The 10611-nt window shown below is 44.6% G+C and overlaps 1 pseudogene; it reads left to right on the top strand.

The window, feature by feature from the left end:
- The first annotated feature begins 1842 nt into the window (after positions 1 to 1842).
- Positions 1843 to 10195, top strand: LOC106330723 (annotated as a pseudogene).
- Positions 10196 to 10611: the final 416 nt, after the last annotated feature.

Raw genomic sequence — 10611 nt, 5'->3', positions numbered from 1 at the left:
GCGAGAGCGGAGTCTCCTGTGATCGCTCACATTCACCAGATGTTCTCCGAGAGGCTCGACGCTATGCAGTCCATGGTAGAGAGACTCTTGCGGGTAGCTCCCCCCATCCGGAAGAGAAATCCTGACTCCTACGCCGATACTCCCTTCACGGATGAGATCACCTTGTCGAGATGCCCAGGAAGTTCTCTTTCCCCAGCATAAAGGCGTATGACGGCACCACTGATCCGGACAACCACGTCGCCCAATACAGACAAAGGATGCTCGCCGTAGCACTCCCAAAGGGGTCGCGCGAAGCTACCATGTGCAAAGGTTTTCGGCTCCACTCTGACCGGACCCGCTCTGCAATGGTATATCAACTTACCCTCCAGGTCCATAGCTTCCTTCGCGGTTCTCAGTGACAAGTTCGTGGAGCAATTCGCCAGCAGCAGGGACCTAGAGAAAACCTCCGACAGCCTCTAGGAAATCCTCCAGCACCGAGCGGAACCCCTGCGAGGCTAAATAGCCCGCTTAAATCAAGAGAAGGTGGCTATCCCCGAATGCAGTATCCCCACAGCTATCTCTGCTTTCAAGAGAAGCCTTCTCCCCGACGAAGAACTCTACAAGGAGCTGACCAAATATCAATGCAAAACCATGGAAGACGTCCTATCTCCCGCCTGTGCGCAGGTAAAATGGGAGGAAGACTTCGCCAGCCATGCTAAAGCGCAACAAAAGCAAGATCCCAAGACGATCAGACCAGACCAAACCGAGCGAGACGAGAAACCCTCTCAAAGACCAGCTAGGGACTCCGGAAATAGAAACCGGGGCAGATACCAGAACCGGCCGATCAAGAAGGCAGAAGGGATGGCTGTGTCCACGTGGCCAGACATCTCTCACATCTCCGTCTCGAGGCCGGAGCTGGTAAACGCTCTGAGGCAGATGGGCCAACAGGCTAAGTGGCCTCAGAAGATGAAAGCACCCGACTCTTTCCGGAACCTTGGTTTCTGGTGTGACTTCCACCGAGACCACAGTCACAAAACGGAGGACTGCGTCGCACTAAAGATCAAGGTCAACGAGCTGCTTAGGAAAGGACACCTCAGGGAGTTCCTTTCCGAGAAGGCCAAGAGCCATCTAAGCAAGGAGACAACGGGTAAGCCCACTGATGCTGCTCCCATCTCGCCACCGTGACAGGACCGAGTGATCCATGTCATTTCGGGCGGTTCGGAAATCAGCAGCATAAGCCATGAAGCTGCGAAGAAAATCACCTGGAACGCCAAGCACGGCCTAGAGGCAGCCAAGCCAAAACACCTGCTCCTAGTAATAGACGAATAAAGCTTCACGGCCAAGGAGCAGGAGAAAGTCCTTACTCCGCATCACGACGCCATGGTCATATCGCTCACTATAGCGAACTGCCTGGTAAAAACGATACTGATAGACAATGGAAGCTCTGGCAACATCATCTTCCAGGCCGCATACAAGGACCTGGGGCTGGAGGAAAGCGCTCTAACTTGGAGGAAAACCCCCCTTAGAAGGTTCAGTGGGGAAGTCAAGCAAACAGCCGGGGAAGTAACGCTCCCCGTATACGCCGAAGGAGTCAACATGTCAACCAAGTTCCTGGTTGTTGACTGTGACTCGTCTTACAACATGATCTGAGGACGGCCCTGGATCCACGGCATGGGGGCCGTCCCCTCGACTCTTCACCAAATGGTGAAATTCCCTACACCCTGGGGCATAAAGGCGATCATAGGGGATCATGAATATTCCCGCTCCTGCTACCAGACCACGCTGAAAGGAAAGACCAAGGTCTTATAGCAATTACAGAGCAAGCCTCTATCTCATCACACCGAGGAACCGGAGGTAGAGGAAATGGATGACGTTCCATTAACCGAAAGAGATCAGACCCATCATCACAAGATCGGTTCAAAGCTGACCAAAGGATTGAGAAGAAGAATGATAGACTTCCTCTGGTGTAACTTTGATTGCTTCGCTTGGTCCCACGCAGATATGCCTGGGATCAATCCGGAAATCATCATGCACAAGCTGCAGGTGGACCCCATACATCAACCCATCAGACAAAAGAGAAGGAAGTTTGCCCCCGAGAGAGACGCGATCATCAACGATGAACTCAAGAGCCTTCTCGGCGCGGGGTTCCTTCATGAGGTGCAGTACCCAGAGTGGCTAGCCAACGTCGTCGTGGTCAAGAAAAAGAATGGGAAGTGGAGAGTCTGCATCGACTTCACGGATCTCAACAAATCCTGTCAAAAGGATCCCTTCCCACTACCTCATATCGACAAGCTGGTGGACGCCACCGCGGGGCACCAGCTGATGAGCTTCATGGACGCGTTCTCCGGCTACAATCAGATGCTTATGCATCCAGAAGACCAGGAGAAAACATCCTTCATGACACCCAGAGGGATCTATTGCTACAAGGTTATGCCCTTCGGCCTAAAGAACGCAGGATCAACCTATCAACGGCTGGTGAACATGATGTTCGCGGACTAAATTGGGAGAACCATGGAGGTCTACATCGATGACATGCTGGTCAAGTCCCTGGAGGTGGAAGACCACATATCTCACCTACAGCAAGCCTTCTCCACCCTCAAGAAATATAACATGAAGCTCAACCCGGCTAAATGCTCATTCGGGGTCAGTTCTGGCAAGTTCCTCGGATACATCATAACCCACCGGGGCATCGAGGCCAACCCGGAGAAAATCAGGGCCATTCATTCAATCCCTTCCCCGAAAAATGTCAAGGAGGTTCAAAAGCTAACGGGAAGGATGGCAGCCTTGAGCAGGTTCATCTCCAGACTCTCCGACAAATTTCACGCCTTTTTCGGAACTCTCAAGAATCCGAAAGATTTCCAGTGGATGGGAGAATGCGAATCCACTCTCCATGAGCTAAAATCGTATCTCACCACTCCTCCTCTCCTGTCCAAGCCACTACTCGGTGAAGTCCTGCTGCTATATTTAGCGGTCTCCGAACACGCCGTGAGCGCCGTCTTAGTTTGCGAGGAGGGAAACAAGCAGCTACCAATCTATTACGTATGAAAGGCTCTCCTGGACGCGGTGACCCGCTATAGCCACCTTGAGAAGCTGGCCTTAGCCCTGATAGTCGCCTCTGGCAAGCTTCGACCCTACTTCCAGGCTCATCCAATCGTGGTTGTATCCTCCTTCCCTGTAAAGTTGGTCCTCCACAAACCTGATATGATTTTGGATGAGCTTAAAGATGAAGATAAAGAGGTCATGAACCAGCCAGCTGAAGAGGAGATCTAACCCATACCAGATGGACCCATGACTCGATCTAGAACCAAGAAACTCAAGGAAGCTATTGGAGGACAAATCAAGAAGTCTTTGGAGCATGAAGAAAGTCTTGGAGGAAGCTTGATACTTCAAGACATACTCACTACCATTCAAGCTATCTCACCATCAAGTTGAGTAGCATCTAGGCTAGCAAGCTATGTGTGCTCTTTTTCCTTATCTTTGTTTTTGTCCCACTGGGTTTTGCAAAGATAGGTTTTTAACGAGGCCATAGTCTTGCTACACACCTCCTAGATGATGCTCTCGGACCAACCGCATGAAGAAACATTATGCTATATTCTTATCCTAAGTTCTTATGTTATTTATTTAAAAAAAAAAACTCTAGTTATGTTTGGTTTTTATTTCTATTATCTAAGGAGCGTGTTCCTTATGATTTCGAAATGCTTGGAGCCTGGTCCAGCCTTTCGTATATATATGTGTTTTAGGTTATCAATGAAACACAACCCTTTTCTTATCAAAAACCCTTATTTTCTCTTGTGCTTGTTCATCGAGTATTTGAGTGTTGGTGTGTAATATCCAACGTCTGGTGTGTCATATCCAGAGCCCAAGGATCTCTTCTTCGGTGTGTCATATCCAGATTAGATATCTAGGAGTATCAAGAGTCCTTTCATAACTCTTGTGTCTCCATTCATTCCACAAACCTTGATAAACTTGAGTCTCTGACTCGTTTAAGCAAGGATCTATCCAAAACCATCCAGAGAGCATCCTAGGGTTGTGTTAAGTGGTATCAGAGCACTCTGGAAGGGGAGTTTCGATTTCTCTTTTCTGTTTTCATAAGATCTGTTATCTATCGTGTTATATCATTGATCAATCAGTTCTTTTCTGTCGTTTCTCACTAGATCTGATCGATTTCACTTTCAGGACTGTTAGATCTATTATTTCGTGTTTTTAAATTGGTAGATCTAAGTGTTTTGATCAAGTTTTGAATAAAACCCTTCGTATTCTTGTCGATTACATTACCGATTTGCTAGATCTGAAAGTTTCTAGTGTTTGTGTGTTTCGATCTGTTCTTGATATCATAGATCAGTGTTTGTTGAATCTCAAATCATCATCTGTTGAATCTGATCTGTTTAGTTTAAGTTTCGAAAGTGATAAGATTCAAAATCTTTGCGTATTGTTCAAGTTTCTTTTGCCGCTTATTTGAATCACTTGTTTCCTTATTTGATTCCATTGTGTTTCGATTTTGTTGAACTACTTACTTGTTCAAGTCTCTTGTGTATCAGGAAACAATGGGATCCGAGGAGGATGATGCCACGTTTATGAGAAGAAACCAACTCTTACAAGAAGCTATCACCAAACAAGTTATGGACGCCATGATAAAGTTGCTGGATGAGAGATACGATCAGAGACCATTTGTTAGGCAAGACCAAACATCTGATCAGAGGCGTGAACCAAGGAGGAACAAACGTGGTCAATGTGAACAGGATGAATCAGAAGATACTGATAACGCCTATGAAAGAAGTAGCTATAGCTCCGGTTCGAGACATAGCAGTAGAAGGTCTCGACATGATCATGAGGGTCGTAAACACCGACGTAATGAGCTTGCTGGGTTAAAGCTTAAGATCCCTCTTTTCCATGGCAAGGCTGATTCAGATGCTTATCTAGAGTGGGAAAAGAAGATAGAGCTCGTCTTCAACTTTTAGTACTACTCGGAGATTAAAAAGGTTCAAGTTGCTGCTACTGAGTTCTGTGATTATGCTTTGAGCTGGTGGGATCAGTTGGTTACAAACAATAGGCACAATGGTGAATTTCCTATTGAGACATGGGCAGAGATGAAGGCTATTATGCGCAAGAGGTTTGTACCGAGTCATTATCATCGTGATCTCCATCAAAGGCTGAGGATGCTCACACAAGGATCACGGTCTGTGGAAGAATATTTTCAAGAAATGGAGTTGCTAATGTTGAGAGCTTGTGTATCTGAGGACAGTAAAGCTACTATGGCACGGTTTCTTGGAGGACTTAACCGTGAGATACAAGACAGAGTGGAGACGCAGCACTACTTGGAGATAGAGGAGATGCTACACAAAGTTATCTTAGTGGGGCAACAAGTTAAAAGAAGAAGTCATGGGCGTAGCAGCTATGGATCTAATCGGTACCAGACCTCTAAGGAAGACAAACCAAGCTATCAGAAGGAGAGTAAGCCACAGCCAAAGGAAGAGCCTAAACCTAGTAGCATCTACAGCAAAGACAAAGGCAAAGTGGAGACTACAAGCTCGCGTGGAAGAGATGTTAAGTGTTTTAAGTGTCAAGGGCGTAGGCATTACGCTAATGAGTGTACCAAAAAGAGAGTTATGATACTTCTGTAGAATGGGGATTATGAATCTGAGGATGAGAAACTCGAGACTGATCAGGAGCTTTCCGAGGAAGAATATGAAGAAGAACCAGTTCGTGGAAGGTTGTTGGTTGCAAGAAGGACTCTCAGCTTGCAAAGTAAAACCGAGGAGCTAGAACAAAGAGAGAACTTGTTCTACACACGATGTATGGTGCAAGGAAAGGTTTGCAGTCTGATCATTGATGGTGGAAGCTGTGTCAATTTTGCTAGTGAGACCATGGTTAAGAAGCTTGGCTTGAAAACTCAGAAACATCCTAAGCCATATCGACTGCAATGGCTTAATGAAGAAGGCGAGATGAGGGTATCTACTCAGGTCTCCGTACCCTTGTCCATTGGGAGATATGAGGATGACATTATCTGTGATGTAATACCCATGGAAGCGAGCCACATCTTGCTTGGGAGGCCATGGCAGTTTGATAGACGTGTTACTCACGATGGTTTTACAAACAAGCATTCTTTTGAGATCAATGGAAAACAAACTATCCTCGTGCCTCTAACTCCTAAAGAAGTGCATCAAGATCAGCTTCAGCTTCAGAAGAAGAAAGAAATCGATCTCAAGCCTGAGCAGAACAAGCAACACAACTTCTATGCCAAAACCTGTGAAATCAAAAGATCTCTTTACTCTCATCAATCGGTTCTCTTATTTGTTTTAAGGAAACTTTGTTGAATCTAACCGATTGTACACCGGTATATCCGAGTGAGATGTCAGCTCTTTTACAGGAATATCAAGATGTATTTTTGGAGGATAATCCCATAGGTTTGCCACCTATACGTGGGATTGAGCATCATATTGACTTTGTACCAGGGTCTGCTCTTCCTAATCGACCAGCATACAGAACTAACCCGGTTGAAACTAAGGAGCTACAGAGGCAAGTTGAGGAACTGATGGAGAAAGGCCATATCCGTGAGAGCATGGGCCTCTGTGCTGTACCAGTGCTCCTTTTGCCTAAGAAAGATGGTAGCTGGCGCATGTGTGTTGATTGTAGAGCAATCAACAATATAACAGTGAAGTATCGCCACCCTATTCCTAGATTAGATGATATGCTTGATGAATTGCATGGCTCTAGTATCTTTTCTAAGATAGATTTAAAGAGTGGGTATCATCAAATTAGAATGAAAGTGGGAGATGAGTGGAAAACTCCCTTTAAGACTAAGCATGGTTTGTATGAGTGGTTAGTCATGCCCTTTGTATTAACCAATGTTCATAGTACTTTTATGAGATTGATGAATCACGTGCTTAGATCTTTCATAGGCTTGTTTGTGGTAGTATACTTTGATGATATCCTTATTTACAGTAAAATCCTAGAAGAGCATATAGATCATCTTAGGTCTGTTCTTGATGTTTTGAGAAAAGAAAAGCTTTATGCTAACCTTAAGAAATGCACTTTTTGTACGGATAACTTGGTCTTCCTAGGCTTTGTTGTGAGTGGAGATGGAGTAAAGGTGGATCAAGAGAAGGTGAGAGCAATTCAAGAATGTATGAGTCCTAAGACAATAAGTGAAGTGAGGAGCTTCCACGGGCTTGCTGGCTTCTACAGGCAATTTGTGAAAGACTTCAGCACCATAGCAGCTCCCCTGACTGAGGTGATCAAGAAAGAAGTTGGATTCAAATGGGGAGAAGCACAAGAAACTGCCTTCCAATGCCTTTAAGAGAAGCTTACTCATGCCCCTCTTCTTATACTTCCAGATTTTAATAAAAGCTTTGAGATTGAATGTGATGCTTCTGGTATAGGAGTAGGTGCTGTATTGATGCAGGAAAAGAGGCCTATAGCTTACTTCAGTGAGAAGCTTGGAGGCGTCACTCTCAACTATGCAACTTATGATAAAGAGTTGTTTGCCTTGGTGAGAGCTTTGCCAACTTGGCAGCACTACTTATGGCCCAAAGAGTCTGTGATACACACGGATCATGAGTCTCTCATGTACTTGAAAGGACAAAACAAGCTCAGCAAAAGGCACGCAAGATGGGTAGAATTCATAGAAACCTTCCCTTATGTCATCAAGTATAAACAAGGTAAGGAGAATATAGTTGCTGATGCACTTTCTCGAATGTATGTTCTCTTGAATACTCTTGATGCTAAGCTCTTGGGATTTGAGCAACTCAAAGAAATGTATGTGTCTGATCCTGATTTCAAAGAAGCATATTTGTCTTGTGAAAAGTTTGCTACGGGTCACTACTTTAGGCATGAAGGATATTTGTTTTATGATAATCGCCTATGTGTGCCTAACTGTTCTATGAGAGAGTTATTTGTCAGGGAATCCCATGGAGGTAGTCTAATGGGACACTTTGGTATAGCCAAGACTCTTACGGTTTTGCAGGATCACTTTTATTGGCCGCATATGAGAAGAGATGTGGAGAGGATTTGTGAAAGATGTGCAACTTGCAAACAAGCTAAGTCTAAAGTTCAGTCTCACGGTTTGTATACTCCTTTACCCATTCCTTTTCATCCTTGGAATGACATATCTATGGACTTCATTGTTGGATTGCCTAGAACTAGGACTGGAAAGGATTCTATTTTTCTTATTGTTGACAAGTTCTCAAAAATGGCACATTTCATAGCATGTCACAAAACTGATGATGCATTGCATGTTGCTAACTTGTTCTTTAAAGAGATTGTGCGATTACATGGGATGCCTAGAACTATAGTGTCTGATAGACATACTAAGTTTCTTAGCTACTTTTGGAAGACTCTTTGGTCTAAGCTAGGCACTAAGCTATTGTTTTCCACAACTTGTCACCCACAAACTGATGGGCAAACTGGGGTAGTTAATAGAACTCTAGGAGCTCTTCTGCGTGCATTCATGAAAAAGAACCTGAGATCATGGGAAGATCATTTGCCTCATTGTGAGTTTGCATATAATCATGCTGTTCATGCTACTTCTAAATTTTCTCCTTTTAAAATTATTTATGGGTTCAATCCCACCTCTCCTTTGGATCTAATTCCTTTACCTGAGTGTGCTAGAGTTAGCTTTGATGGAAAAAGAAAGGCTGAGATGGTGCAGAAGATTCATGAGCAAGCAAGGCACAATATCGAAGAGAAAACAAAACTGTATGCTAAGCATGCTAATAAATGAAGGCGTGAGATGGTCTTTGAAGAAGGTGATCAGGTCTGGATACATCTTAGGAAGGAGAGATTCCCGAATGAGAGAAAGTCTAAGTTGATGCCAAGGATTGATGGACCATTCAAGATCATAAAGAAGCTCGGCAACAATGCATACAAATTAAATCTCCAAGGTAAATATAATATAAGTAATAGCTTCAATGTTACTGATTTGGTTCTTTTTATTGCAGATGAACAAGATTTGAGGACCAATCATTTTCAAGTGGGAGGGAATGATATAATTCTGGATGAGCTTAAAGATGAAGATAAGGAGGTCATGAACCAGTCAGCTGAAGAGGAAATCTTAACCATACCAGATGGACCCATGACTCGATCTAGAACCAAGAAACTCAAGGAAGCTATTGGAGGACTAATCAAGAAGTCTTTAGAGCATGAAGAAAGTCCTGGAGGAAGCTTGATACTTCAAGACACACTCACTACCATTCAAGCTATCTCACCATCAAGTTGAGTATCATCTAGGCTAGCAAGCTATGTGTGCTCTTTTTCCCTATCTTTATTTTTGTCCCACTGGGTTTTGCAAAGATAGATTTTTAACGAGGCCATAGTCTTGCTACACACCTCCTAGATGATGCTCTCGGACCAAACGCATGAAGAAACATTATGCTATATTCAGATCCTAAGTTCTTATGTTATTAATTTTTTTAAAAAAACTCTAGTTATGTTTGGTTTTTATTTCTATTATCTAAGGAGCGTGTTCCTTATGATTTCGAAATGCTTGGAGCCTGTTCCAGCCTTTCCTATATATATTTGTCTTAGGTTATCAATGAAACACAACCATTTTCTTATCAAAAACCCTTATTTTCTCTTGTGCTTGTTCATCGAGTATTCGAGTGTTGGTTTGTAATGTCCAACGTCTGGTGTGTCATATCCAGAGCCCAAGGATCTCTTCTTCGGTGTGTCATATCCGGATTAGATATCTAGGAGTATCAAGAGTCCTTTTATAACTCTTGTGTCACCATTCATTCCACAAACCTTGATAAACTTGAGTCTCTGACTCGTTTAAGCAAGGATCTATCCAAAACCATCCAGAGAGCATCCTAGGGTCGTGTTAAAACCAGAAGTCTCCGGACGTCTAGCCAAATGGGCCGTGGAACTAGGGGAGTACGACGTAATATTTCGACCTGCCACGGCTATAAAGTCACAGTTCCTAGCAGACTTTGTGGCTGAGTTCTCCCCTGCCTTGCTCCCAGCTTTGGAGCAGGAGTTACGCCTCCAAGGAAAAATTAAGGAAGAGGGAGAATGGATCCTACACGTTGATGGATCCAGCAACGTCAGAGGAGCTAGAGTGGGGATAGTGCTTACCTCGCCAACAGGGAACACATCCTCAAGGGCCGTGAGATGCAACTTCAAAGCAACCAACAACGAAAGCGAGTATGAGTCCCTAATCACAGGCCTAACCCTCGCCCATCAAATGGGGGCAGAGAGCATCCAGGTCTTCGGCGACTCCTAGCTGATAATCATCCAGGTACAGGGTGAGTACCAAGCAAAAGACGATAGCATGATCCAGTATCTGCGGTCGCTCAGCGACTAATCAAGAAATTCAAGAGCTGGAAGCTCACTCAAATCCCCCGGGAACAAAATTCACAAGCCGATGCCCTGGCTAATCTAGGGTCCACCCTTGAAACGAATAGCCAGATGAGTATCCCCTTGCTCGTGCTTCAATGGCCAGCAACCATGGAGGAACCCCCGTCAGAGGAGGTCTCTGCCGTCGAAGAAGGCGAAACCTAGATGACCCCCTTAATCCTGTACATGGAGGCCGACATCCTCCCGGAAGACCGTGGCAAGGCCAGAAAGATCAAGAAACAAACCGCGAGGTACTGCATCTCCCAGGAGAAGCTGTACCGGAGATCTTTCTCTGGCCCGTAC

The sequence above is a fragment of the Brassica oleracea genome, chromosome C3 (genome assembly GCF_000695525.1).
Source record: "Brassica oleracea var. oleracea cultivar TO1000 chromosome C3, BOL, whole genome shotgun sequence".
In the NCBI taxonomy this organism is placed as follows: Eukaryota; Viridiplantae; Streptophyta; class Magnoliopsida; order Brassicales; family Brassicaceae; genus Brassica; species Brassica oleracea.
Note: the sequence above shows the minus strand (reverse complement) of the source record. Positions and strands in the feature narration are given on the sequence as shown.